This window comes from Narcine bancroftii, chromosome 3 (assembly GCF_036971445.1).
Source record: "Narcine bancroftii isolate sNarBan1 chromosome 3, sNarBan1.hap1, whole genome shotgun sequence".
In the NCBI taxonomy this organism is placed as follows: Eukaryota; Metazoa; Chordata; class Chondrichthyes; order Torpediniformes; family Narcinidae; genus Narcine; species Narcine bancroftii.
In genome coordinates this window covers 311,850,950-311,864,297 of record NC_091471.1, presented here as the reverse complement: position 1 = coordinate 311,864,297, position 13,348 = coordinate 311,850,950, and the positions used below count along the sequence as shown (strand labels likewise).

At 41.6% G+C, this 13,348-nt stretch overlaps 1 long non-coding RNA gene across 1 annotated transcript; it reads right to left on the bottom strand.

Annotated features, from left to right (window-relative positions):
• Positions 1-6,696: 6,696 nt before the first annotated feature.
• On the bottom strand, positions 6,697-12,859 carry LOC138756553 (uncharacterized). Its single transcript, XR_011353153.1, has 2 exons — positions 12,826-12,859; positions 6,697-7,019 (listed from the first exon to the last, which is right to left on the bottom strand). It is a non-coding gene; the product is annotated as an uncharacterized lncRNA (long non-coding RNA).
• Positions 12,860-13,348: the final 489 nt, after the last annotated feature.

Below are 13,348 nucleotides of genomic sequence, written 5' to 3'. Positions count from 1 at the left end.
ATTTCAATTACATTGCTCGTCTGGCTATTAACGTAGCAAAAGCTCAAATTTTTTTTCCTGAGCTGCCGACAATGGTTTATCTGGATCACGAGAAAAACCAAACAGTGCAATTAACGGACAAGTTCAAAATTGATAGTAAGAACCATTGATAAAGTTTGAAAAATGCCTTTCCTGAATTTCTCTAAGTTTGGGCATTCCAAAAACAGAGGAATTAAAGAGACTTGGAAAATTTTAAATTTCTCACATAGTGAATCAACACCTGCTTACAAGCGAGATAGTTTCAGTTTGGACATATGTATTCCTGTACCATCTTAAATTGTAAAAATAAATGCCTAGCATAAAGTGAAGAGTCATTAATACAATTGAGAATAGAATACCAAGCTACTTCTGGAAATTTTATATTTAAATCTCATTCCCAACTGCTCTTAATATTGGATTTTAAACCCAATACATTATTATAAATACATGCTATTAATCCACCATGAACATAATGCCATAAATTTAAAGAAATAGAAGAAGAATATTAGTCTTATAAATTCACGGAAAATCCAACATCTTAGGTTGAAGAAAATGTCTAAATTTTCAATGTCCAAAAAGAGTGATTACTAAGTTCAAAATTTAGTTGATAATTGTTTGAATGTGGCAAAATTAACTGAAATAAAGGGGTAATTGAAACTTTGAATATCTATTCTATACAATCCTTGAAATCTACATCCAACAAGGATGGTGGAAAAAGATGGTTATCTATCATAGGGTTGCCCAATGTAAAACTATTTAGCCCAAAACAGTTCCTAAATTGGCCAAAATTCTCTATCAGTTTTTCAATCATGGATTATGTGTCAAATTTGGAAAATGGTGAAAATGATCCTATTGTAGAACTTTTTTGGAAAACTGTAATTCCGTCATGGCCCATGAAGGGCGATTCACTGATTTTTCCAAAATTATCTAAAGCAAGCCTGATCCAAATGCTATACTCTTTCCATTTATTACATTCCCAGCAGAAGTTGGGGAATTACAACTAGTAACAAGGAACTGGCTCTGTTATCCCCTCTTCACACAGGCCATAAAGTTCATAGTTGGAGCAAAGGTCTATCTTGGATCAAATGAACCGATAAAAACAGGATCCAAAGCAAGATTTAATTTGTTATTTTGGCCCAGTATTTAATGGCAGAAACTTGCTGAGCAGAGAGGGCTTTTATAATAGATATATAATATTGAAATATTACAGACCTGAAGGGTTTTTATGTATTCATTAAATAAACAGAAAAGGGTTTAAAATAATCAGACAATAGTCCAATTTTATAAATTAGATCAGGGTATTATATTATAAGCCCAAAGTTAGGGTTGTACCTAATGGACAAATGTCCTCAGCATTCCCATGAACCAGGTGTAGTGGGCAGGGATGCCCATTATCTCCAGCTCCCTTCATTTTGATTCGAGAACCGTTGGTGGAAGATATTCACTGAGATCCAGACATTAAAGGATCGTGGGTAAATAAACCAGGAAGAAGATGAGATTAATCTATTTGCAGATGATGTCCTGATATGTTTGACAGACCCAGCAATTTCATTGGTAACACTACACTTTAAACTGGAAGATCATGGGAAGATCTTGGGATATAAAAGGACCAAAATAATCAACTTCCACGTATGTAAAAGGGAATTAATCAGGTGAAACTCTGGCCTGTGGTAAATCAGACATTTGTTGTTGTCCAGGTTTTCATTCTCTCTGTAAGTCACAAAGATATGAACCCTCATGATTTCATTATTAATATATTTAAGCACTGATGTACTATCAGGCCAAAACTCAGAATCTGCTAACTCCATCTGTAATTCTCTTCTTAACATAGTGTCCATTTTGCTCACCGTAGTAGCAGCAGTCAATTCCATTCAAGGTCTGGTGACTGACTTTAATGGAGTAACTCTGGCTTTTCCCATTACAAATCCACCATGTACTCGCACTTGGTTTTCACAGGACTCAGTAACTGACAGGATCAAAATCACCTTCACTACATCAGCAAAATGGTGTAACAGCAAACGTGGCCACTCCAAAGTCTGTTGACTTCAAACGTCCAAGTATTTGAAGACACTCAATCCAATTTCTCCAATCTTGTGCGATGGATTCTGAGATAGTTTCATCCCATCCAAATTTTCTTCTGCACAATTCTTGAAGAATTTTCTTTCATTGAATATTTTATTTAAATCAACATATATATGAAAGTTATAACAATTAAAAATCAAATCACAATGTTACAGAGCTTACAAATATATGTTGATAATATATAAAAAAGAAAAGAAAGGAAAAGAAACTAAGATACTACAGTAGCGGCAGCTACAACCAGGCAGGTTGAGTTCAGTGAGCAAAAATTCCTTTATTCAGGTTTGCATGGCTGGTCTTATGTTCCCAGCCCAGACTTGGCTGAGAAGCGTACCGGGGGGTCACGTGGGCCGCAGTTCACGGGCTTCTGAGCCTGGTGCCGAGGTAGGGGAGAAACCCGCGACGGTGCCATTTTGGACGGCTGCCCCACCGCATGCATGACATGAGGGGCTGGATCACATGCCTAATGGCATGCGCCACACAGCCCCCCCCCAGAACCGGTGCCAATGGCCTTTTTTGTCGGGCAGCCTCGCTTCTTGGGTTCAGCCGCGACCGCTGGCTCATTGGGGTTGAGGTGTGCTGGCTTTAATCTGTCCACAGTAAACAGTTCCCTCTTACATTAATGTCTGGTGTGAAGGTGGATCCTGAATGCTGGATGACTCTGTACAGTAGAGGTTAATGGTGATGTATGGGAGACTACGTAGATACGTTGATACTGGGCTCAGACTGGGAAGAAGGTTTATTGGTGATGTATGGGAAACTGAGACAGTTACTGTGACACCGGGTTAATAGTGGGGAATATGTTTAACAGAGCTGTACGATAACCTTTGGCGAATATAGTGACACCAGGTTCACAAAAGGGAGAATGTTTAACGGTGATTTACAAGAAATTGTGGTAGATGCAGTAACACCAAGCTCACATTGGGGAGAAGGTTTACTGGTGATGTACGGTAGACTTTGGCAGACACTGTAACACCGATTTCACAGTAATGAGAAGGTATAATAGTGATGTACGATAAACTGTGGCAGATACAGTAAAACTGGTCTCACAATGGGGAGAAGATTTACTGGTAATCTACGGGAAACTGAGGCAGATATTGTAACACCAGCTTCACAGGGGGAGAAGGTTTAAAGTAGATGTACATCAAACTGAGGTAGAAACTGTGAGAAAGTTTTCACAGTGGTGAGAAGGTTTAACAGTGATGTCAGACACTGTGACACCAGGTTCACAGTGGGTAGAAGGTTTAATGGTGATGTGTGGTAAACTTAAAAAAGTAACTTTCACACCAAGTTAACAGGGGGAGGAGGTTTAACGTTGATGAACGGTAGACTGAGGCAGAAACTGTGAGACAGCATTCAGAGTAATGTGAAGCTTTAACAGTGATTTACTCCAAACTGTGTCAGCTACTGTGACAAAAAGCCACCTTCCCCAGTTAGACTATAAAATGGTCAATTTTTAAAGTTGTAAAAGTGATTAAAATACTGTTCATAGACGTTGGAATAGTGAACTATCAAAACGGCTGCAAATGTGAAAAAAATCGAAAACTCAGTTACAGAAGAAATTACCTTACAAAAGTGTTAAAGAATTGAGGCCTACCTATCAAGTTGAAGCAACAGAATCGTCGACTGGAGTCTCCAAGCCTCATAGAACTCCTGCCCAGCTAAGTATTACACCAGTTTAGCATTGAGTTTGCCCAATTTCGAATCGTGTATTCGTGAACCCGGGCGCATGACAGGCCCGCGAGCCCACAGCATTGCCTGGTGGTCCGGGGATGACGCACCTGCGTGTGGGTAGACCTACCGGGCAAGCGCAGTGCGTCAAGGGTCCACGGACCTTTGGAGAAGGTGTGGGCTGTGGGGGAGCCCAAGCGACGGTGAGCTGATGAGGTTGGCACACTGTCGTTGGGTGTCCAGACCTGCAGCCGCACCGGAAGAGGACCTACTGCTTTGGAGGAAGAAGAAAGCTCAACTTCATTAGAGTTTGAAGAACTGGGTCTGAGGGAAAAGAAGGTCGGCCTCAAGGGAGGTGATCGATCCTGGACTGGATTCTGTGTTTCCAATTCTGGAAGGGATTGCTCAGCTCATGGACGATATGTCAAATATGTCACTGCAGATGACTCATCAGATGACTCAAGGATTTTCGGAAATGAAAACTAAAATGAACACTGTTTGTGAAGAAGTAACTTTTCCGAAGGAAGATATTAATGCAGTTAAGAGTGATGTTACGAGATGGACACCATCAGTGGATACTGTGCAAGATCATTTTAAAAAGATTGAGGAGGGTTTCTTGAATGCAAGAGTCAAGTGGAGCGTCATTAGTAAAAAATGGAAAAAGTGGAAGATCCTTTTGTAGATTGGGGGATTCAGAAGAAGGAATTATTGAAGAAGTTTGACTCATTGGAAAACCAAAGTCGAATAAGTAATGTTAAGATAGTTGGTCTTCTGGAAGATATGGAAGGTTCGGATCCGGTGAAGTTTTTTAAGAAATGGATCCCGGAAGTGTTGGGCTGGGAATTCTTTCCGGATGGACTGGAATTAGATCGAGCAAATAGAGTGTTAAGGAAGAAACCATTTCCAGGCCAATTACCACCAGCAGTTTTTATTTGCTGTTTTAAATATCAAGACAGGAAGATGATATTTCGATTGGCAGTGCAGAAAGCACGGCAAAATCAGGCTCCAACGATGGTTCAAAATAATAGGGTTTTTTTTTAATGCAGATCTGAGTCAAGAAATTATCAGAAGATGCTGAGAATTTAATTCGGCTTAAAAAGTATTGTGGAGAAAGGGATATAAATTTGCTTTTCATTACTCGGCAGTATTGAAAGCTTTTTATGGGAATTTTCAATCTCAGTTTTTTGAAAATGACCATGATGCATTATTATTTGCTGATTCATTGCCAGATGTACAAGGAAATGGGCGATCGTCACCAATGTCACCGAAGAGAAGGGTCAATGGTAATGGAAATGGGAAGATTGGAAAATATGGAAAGAATATGAAAAAGTTGAATTGACGCAAAGTCTTCTCGATATTGAAGATCCGGAACAATCATTGGGACTGGAATCACTGGGTTGAATGTTTTTGTTTCAATACTTTGTGAAAGTCTGACTGGGGGAGTGGGTGACACTGAGTCCTTTAGTCACCTGCCACTTGTGGACTTTACCACACCCAGATTTTTAAGGAGCTACTACTTTTGAGTAGCTCGTTTGGGGATTGATTTTTCTCTTTTTTTTGGAATCTTTTAAATAGGTGGGGATTAGAATACTGTGAGATTTAGAAGGGGAGCATTATTTTATAATAGGATTCACATTCGTGGGAAGGTTTAACAGTGATATACTATGAAATGTGTCAGATACTGTAACACCAGGTTCACATGGGAATAAGGTTTAACGGTGATGTATGGTATGTTGAGGTAGATAATGTGACACCAGGAGTACAGTGGGGAGAATGTTTAATGGTGATGTATGGTATGTTGAGGTAGATAATGTGACACCAGGTGTACAGTGGGGAGAAGGTTTAACGGTGATGTATGGTATGTTGAGGTAGATAATGTGACACCAGGAGTACAGTGGGGAGAAGGTTTAACGGTGATGTATGGTATGTTGAGGTAGATAATGTGACACCAGGAGTACAGTGGGGAGAAGGTTTAACGGTGATGTATGGTATGTTGAGGTAGATAATGTGACACCAGGTGTACAGAAGATAGAAGGTTTAACAGTGACGTATGGTAGGACTGAGGCAGATACAGTGACACCAGGTTCACAGTTGGGAGAAAATTTAATGGTCATGTACGGAAGACTGAGGCAGATACAGTGACACCATGTTCACAGTTGGAGAAGGTTCATCGATGATGTACGGGAGACTGAGACAGTTATTGTGACACTGGGTTCACAGCAGTGAGAACGTTGAACAGTAATGTCCGATAAACTGTGTCAGATACTGTGACACCAGGTTCACAGTGGGGAGAAAATTTAACGTTCATGTACAGTAGACTTTGGCAGATACAGTGACACCGAGTTTACAGTAGTGAGAAGGTTTAACAGTGATATACTATAAACTGTGTCAGATACTGTGACACCAGGTGCACAGTGGGTATAAGGTTTAACGTTGATGTACGGTAGACTGAGTCAGATACTGTTACTCCGCATTTTCAGTAATGAGATGGTTTAAAAATGATATACAATAAACTGCGGCAGACACTGTGAAACCAGGTTTACTGTGGGAATATGGTTTAATGGTGATTAAAAAAATAAACTGTGGCAGATAAAGTGACACCAGATTCACAGTGGGTAGAGGTTTAATGCTGATGTATTGATGACTGAGGAAGATATTGTGACACTGGGTTCACAGTAAGAAGGAGGTTTAATGGTGATGTAAAATAAACTGTGGCAGATAAAGTGACACCAGGTTCACATTAGGGAGAGGTTTAATGGTGATGTACGGAGGACTGAGGCAGATACTGTGACACCGGATTCACAATGCGGAGAAGGTTTAACAGTGTGGTATGATAAATTCTGGTATATACTTTGACATCGGTTCATATTGGGGAGAAATTTTAACGGTAATGTATGGTAGAGTGAGGAAGATACTGTGACACCATGCTCATTGTATTGTTCATTTATCTTAATTACAATATCTAATTTATATGCTCATTTCTTTTTGTGGCAACTTCTGAACATTCCATAAACTTCAATTCTAATAAGATTTTGTTCATTTAAATAGGTCACCACTAAAAGCCGAAATTGTTTGGTCTCTAAAGTACGCTGCACAAAATTAAATTCTTTACTTGGGTTTGGTTGCAACAGCTCTTCAGTCTGCTTCATTATTTTTTCAGTCCCTTGTTTTGTACTTTCTGTTTTGCCCTGCAGATTCGCCAAATCATCCAACACTGTCTTCTCAGCTTGACCCAACATCCCCTCTGTAAACTTAAGCAAACCAAGGAGACCAAAGTTAAAATTTTCATATTTGCATTTTCAAAAACAAAAATGGCGCTGTGACTTGCAGTTTTACATCATAATCCCACTTGCTAAACTTGCAAGGAACTGCACCTCATCCTACAGCTGGAAAATTGCATAGAACTGCTTGGTTAAAGCAAAGATTCCACCCAGTCACCCCATTAAAGGCCTCCAAGTTAACAACAGATAGCAACCTGAAAGTTAAACACAAAGATCTGTATCAGGAAAATTAACGGGCTTTTAAAAAAAAATCATTTCCACTATTGAAAGAAAACTCATCAGGGAACACCAGGTTCTTGTTGAACCATTCCTGTTGTATTCATCAAAATGGTTTGAATCTTGATTTCAAGCAGAGTCATTTGGTGAGATTGTTGGTCCAGAACAAACCCTGCCTACACACTCCCTTAAATACCTGAAAAGTCCCGGCTCAGCTCTGCTCCATTCTTAAGCTATCAGAGCTTTTCTGAAGAGATAACGGACTTCAGATGCTGGTACGTTGTCAAAAAAAACACTAATGCTTCCCTGAACAACTCTCTCTGAAAACCAACAAGAACCTTCCGAGTGGTAATCATTCACCTTTAGAGCACCAAAGCCTGGTGAACTTTATATATGTTAAATTCTATACACAGTATAAGAATGGCCTGCAACCAGTGAACTTGGAGGAATGAGAAGTGAGATTGAACTGTGAACCTAATAACTTTTCTGAACTTACAGACATATTACACACACGTGCACTTAGAATTAGAAGGGGGCTAAGTTAGATAAAGTAAATTCAAGTAGTAAAATAGTGATCAGTTAAAGTGTAATTCTGTTTTCATGTTTAAAGATAATTAAAATCAACTCTTGTTTAAGTAACCATTTGTCTTGGTGAATATCTATTGCTGCTGGGTTTGGGGATCCTCTGTTCTCGTAACACAGCACCAAGCTTCAGGTTATGATAATTGTCCATAAATGGGCTCCGGCATCTTTTGAAAGTTATTATTTGACTCTTTAATAATTTTTTGTAAATTTCAACAGACATAATATCATTTAATTGTTGTTTATGTGTCGTTGGAGAATTACCTTTCCATTCAATCAGATTTAGAGTTTTGGGTGCCGTATTTGAGAAAAGATGTGCTGGTGTTGGGGAAGGTTCAGAGATGATTTACTGGAATGATATCAGGAATGAAAGGGTTAGTGTATGAGGAACATTTGTTGACACTTTGACTGTACTAGTTGGAATACAGAAGGATAAGGGGGACCTCAGAGGCATTTCAAATGCTGGATGGCCTGAGCAGAGTACATATGGCAAAGATGTTTCCCATGGTAGGGAATTCTAGAACAAGAGAGCATAATTTCAGGATAAAAGGGTGTCGATTTAAAACAAATTTTGTCAGTGGGTCGTGAATCTGTGGAACTGAGGTCATTGGGTTTATTTAAGGAAGAAATTGACAGGTATTTGATTAGTCAAGTAATTATGGGTTAAGGGGAGAAAGTTGGGCAGTGGGGCTGAGTGGAAGAATGGTGGAATAGACTCGATGGACCTACTTCTGCTCCTATATCTTGTGATTTATATCATGCGGAAGACCAAGACAACCTCTTCTGCATCATGGTTTTATGTTATGTGAACCCATTTCCGAGTGAATCCCATGTTACGTGGCCCACACTCCTCCGGAATATTTGCTCTCATGTTATGCCATTTTAACCAATTCAATAAGATCGCTAAAGACCGCTGCGTTTCTCTCAATGCAAATTCTACATTGACAGAATTACAGCTTCCTCATTTAAAAAATTAGTATCGAGCAGCTCAAATGAGATTTCTTGGTTCTTTTTTGAAAGGGTTAAAATAGAATCAAATAAAATAGGAGAGTGAAAAGCAGAAGAATTTATATAAAAGTGGGAATTGAAATTAATGGTTGGTGATAAAGATACACCATTGTTGAAACATTTGATTAATATATGGAATAAAATAAATGATGAAATTGGTGTAAGTGGATGTACATCACCCAGAATAGCTTTGATTCAATATCCTCATTTCTTTTTCAAAGGATCATCAATTTCTGGATAGTTGGTTTCGTAAGGAGATTATAAACGTGGAAGATTGTTATGAAAGGGGTCAATTAATGTCCTTTGAGCAATTGAGAAATAAATATCGTATAACTCATAGCAATCTTTTTTTCTATTTCCAATGAAGAGCATATTTGAAGGATAAGTTTGGACCAACTATGTTGTACTGAAATAGAAATTCCTTATAAAGACGAATTGTTAAAAAATTTACTTCTCTGATGTCCTGTTTATTATAAGTAGGAACTTTTAAATGAGGAGTTCATGAGTCAAGATAAAGGTGGGTAATGGATCTGAATATTGTATATGATTGGCTAATATGGGCAGATCCATATAAGGATCTCAATGTAAGAAATAAATTGGTTCAGTATAATTCTTTATACATCAATCATTTATCAGATGTCAGCAAGGATTTTATCTGAAAGCAGCACCTGGAGTCAGGTGACTCAGGCAGTTGGATTTGAAAAGATCTACAGGAAGCTGATTTGGCAATAGAGATCACGTGATCCAGGGGAGTTTATTCATTCACTTCAACTCAACAGTCTGGAACGATTGACCAGCGTTCCACATTGCAGCAGTGAAGAAGGAATTCACAACTAGTTTTTCTTCTACAGTTTCTGTGGAACTCACTACATAGCAAGTTTATACTGTGGAACTCACTCACATAACAAGTTTACACTGTGGGAATCTCGCACATAACAAGGTCATACTGTCGAACTCACTCACATACCAATGTTACACTCTGAGACTCATTAACTAAACAAGGACGACACTGAGGAATTCACTTCCATAACAATGTAACACTTTAAACTGATTCACAGAGCAAGGTTAGTGTAATAACCAGGTTACACTCTGGAACTCACTAACATTACATTTTCAATATCGAACTCACTGACACAACAATGTCAAACTGTGGGACACAGTCACATCACCAGGTCACACTGCGAAAATAACTCACATAACAAGTTTACACTGTGGGACTCACTAACATAACGTTAACAATGTGGGATTCACTAAGAAAACAAGATTATACTGTGGAACTCACTCTCATAACATTTTCAGTGTCGATCTCACTGATATAACAAGTTCAGAATGTGGGACTCACTCACATAACAAGGTTAGAGAGTGGTTATAAATCACATCACAAATTCATTCTATGGAATTGTAATGGAGGATTTCGACCAGCTTATGCAAGAATGTATACATGTGAATCAGAAGACATGATCTAAATTCCACCATGAGGCCCAGAGATGCAGTTGTCTTTTGTTGGTCACAGACTGTCAGGAGACCTTGAAGATAATTAAATCAGTTATTCAAAGAGATAAGCTATAAGTAAACAAACTTTTGGGTAATATAAGCCATGGTCCCACTGCTGAGATTTGAGACTCTCTGAGGGGTGGAAATATCTCTCAGCAAGAAGAAGAACTTCTAGACTCCAACCAATGTCTCAGTCGGGGGAGGTGGAGAACCTGCTACCGGCGCCCCGACAACCTATTACAAGTGTGCAGTCGTTGCCTCGCTTCGGATGTTGGGACCAGTCCAGGTGTTGAGGGGTTGGGGAGGGGAACGGGCAGGGGAATGAGGAGGGCTACGGAGTAGAGGAAATGGGAGGTGAATGGAGGAAGGCATCCCTATCCCCTCCCTCACCACCTGTTCCCCTGCATTTCCCCTGCCTCTCCTCTCCTCCTTGCAGAAGAAGCAAGGCCTCATTGCAGCCAGAACCTCCCTGTGGTTCCAGAGCCTCCATTTCAGGAAGTGCCTTCGATGCTCGCTGCTGGACAGACGTCTTGTCTCTTGATTCATTCTGTACCATTGTTATTAAATTAAAAAATGGGTTGGCTTTTTAAAGCTTGAACACAAAAGGCTGGTCCAGATAGACAACACACAAACAGGCCCTTCGGCCCCTCTCTCCTGCTGGCTAGGCTGTTGTAATCAGTCCATATTCCTCTCCCCTTTTTCATTCTTTGCTCCCATCCAGCTCATGTTGCCTTGTCAATCTCACGGCCTGTGAGAAGAAGCTATTTCCCTGCCTGGCTGCTCTGCTTTTATACCTCCACATCTCCTTCCTGATGGCAGGGTGACAAAAGATGCTCTGTGCTGGATATCTATGAGTCTTTTCACAAATCCCATTCCTGCAAACAATCAGGGGACCCTTGTCTTGAGGTTCCACCCATGTTGCCTCTCCCTTAGCACCCTCTCGTCGGAATACAACTGCACCCTCCTTCCCCTCCTCCACCAGGTCTCAGTACCCCGCTGACAATTCCAGTCAGCTGCCATGTCTATACCCTTCCCCCCCTAAACCGATGGATCAACCAGCGCCTTCCCTCCTCAAGAGTCCGAGGAATCCACTCTCTCGCAATGTCCTGCTATCGAATGACCTGCATCCTCCTTCCCCCTTGGTTTCCTCCCGTTACCAGGCACCTGGATTGACCCCAACCTGTTGAAACTACCCGTGTTCGCTCTGATCTCTCTGTGCCTCTGCCCTCCATCCAGGGGTCTTGGTTGTCATGTGGGGCTGGTGGAGAAAAATACACCAACTCAAGGAGATGGTGAGCACTTTGGAGACCCCCAGCTCCAGGAGACCAGGAGCAGTACAGAGACCCCCATATCCAGGAGACAGCGAGAACCACAGAGATGCCCAACTCTATCAATCGGCGAAAATCTGATAACCAGGTGCCAGGTGCAAGGTGCAAGGAACTCTCGGTACTGCTGCACGTGGGGCAGGTGTGGCCCATCCCCACACCTTCACCCTGGCAATTCCCAAAACAGTCTTCCTCTTCATGTGGGGGTCCAAAATGGGTAGAGTCTGGAGAAGGACCATGTTCGTCATCAATCAATGGGGGCAAGAGTGTAACCGGCATGGCCATGATTGTGTGTGGCTGTGCGTGGAACCAAAGAGCAAGGGCACCAAAAGCTGCTATGTGCTGAGGTTCTACCTGGTTCAGGTGTTGCGGAAGATTTGTCTGGCCCTGGTACCACACAATGTCCCAGTCAGCAGGACTTTGCCACATCACCTTCCTGGGAATGGTTTCATTGACAAACAATTTTGACCAAAAGGGCATCAGGCAATGGTCAGCAGAGAATTGCTGACATAGAGAGTCTAGGATTCGATGGGATACATAGGGGTGGTTCCCTGAGCAGAGCATCCAGAGCTGCTGGAAGACCAGAAACTCGGTGAAAGATGCCCTTTGGTCTGCCTGAAATCCAGATGGGGGTAGCAAACATGATGAAATTTGCCCAAAGCAAAGGGAGGAAGGTTTAGGTATCAGGGGTATCTACCCAGAGTTGTGGGAGCCAGGAATGCCTTGCCAGGAGTGGTGATGAAGGCCAAACATTAGGTGCTTTTCAGGGGTTCTTAGTCACATTGAGGGACTGAGACCAAGGAGGATATTCTCCAACAGCAGAGGGTGGCAGTAACCACAAGGTGTCAAAGTGGTGGCAATGAAGCTAAACAGAGACCATCTAAGGTGACTGTGCGCCCGTCTGCAGGAATTTGGACTAACTATAAATACTGCTTAGTGCCAGTTCAGGCTGGAAACTTTCAACTTCTTGGGGCGTCAAATCAATAGGAACATAACTAAACCCCTGCTTAAAAAGGTAGAGGCTGTTCTGTACTTCCACAAACCTCCCCCCACAGTGAAGGGGTTGCAGGAATTCACCGGTACGATTAATTTTTATCAACGATTCATATCGTTAGTGGCCCGCATCTTGTGGAGAAAGGTAAAGACATTACCTGGGACAATGAGGATTTGGAGGGTTTCCTGAAGGCCAAGGACGCACTGGCCAACACCACCCTTCTGGTACACGCCAGGCCAGAAACACCCAAATTCTCACAGTAGATGCTTCCAGTACAACAGTACGAGGCACACTGGAGCAATTCATCGAAGGGCAATGGCAGCCCCTGGCCTTCTTTAGCAGACACCTCTGGCCACCTGAACTCAACTACAGCACCTTTGGTTGAGAGCAATTGGTGCTGTACCTGGCTGTCAGGCACTCAGGTATTTTTTGGACGGTAGACAATTCAGAGTCTTCATGGACCAGAAGCCGTTAACTTTTGCCTTCAATAAAGTGTTGGACCCGTGGTCGGCCAGGCAGCAGCGACTCCTCTCATATGAGTCTGAGTTCACGACAGACATTCAACACATCGTGGGTGACGCACTACCTCACCTCGCAATCAAGTCTGTCCAGGCCCTGTCCCAGGGAATAGACTATTTCGCCCTAGGCAGGTGATGGCAGGAAGACCCTGAGATCCTTGC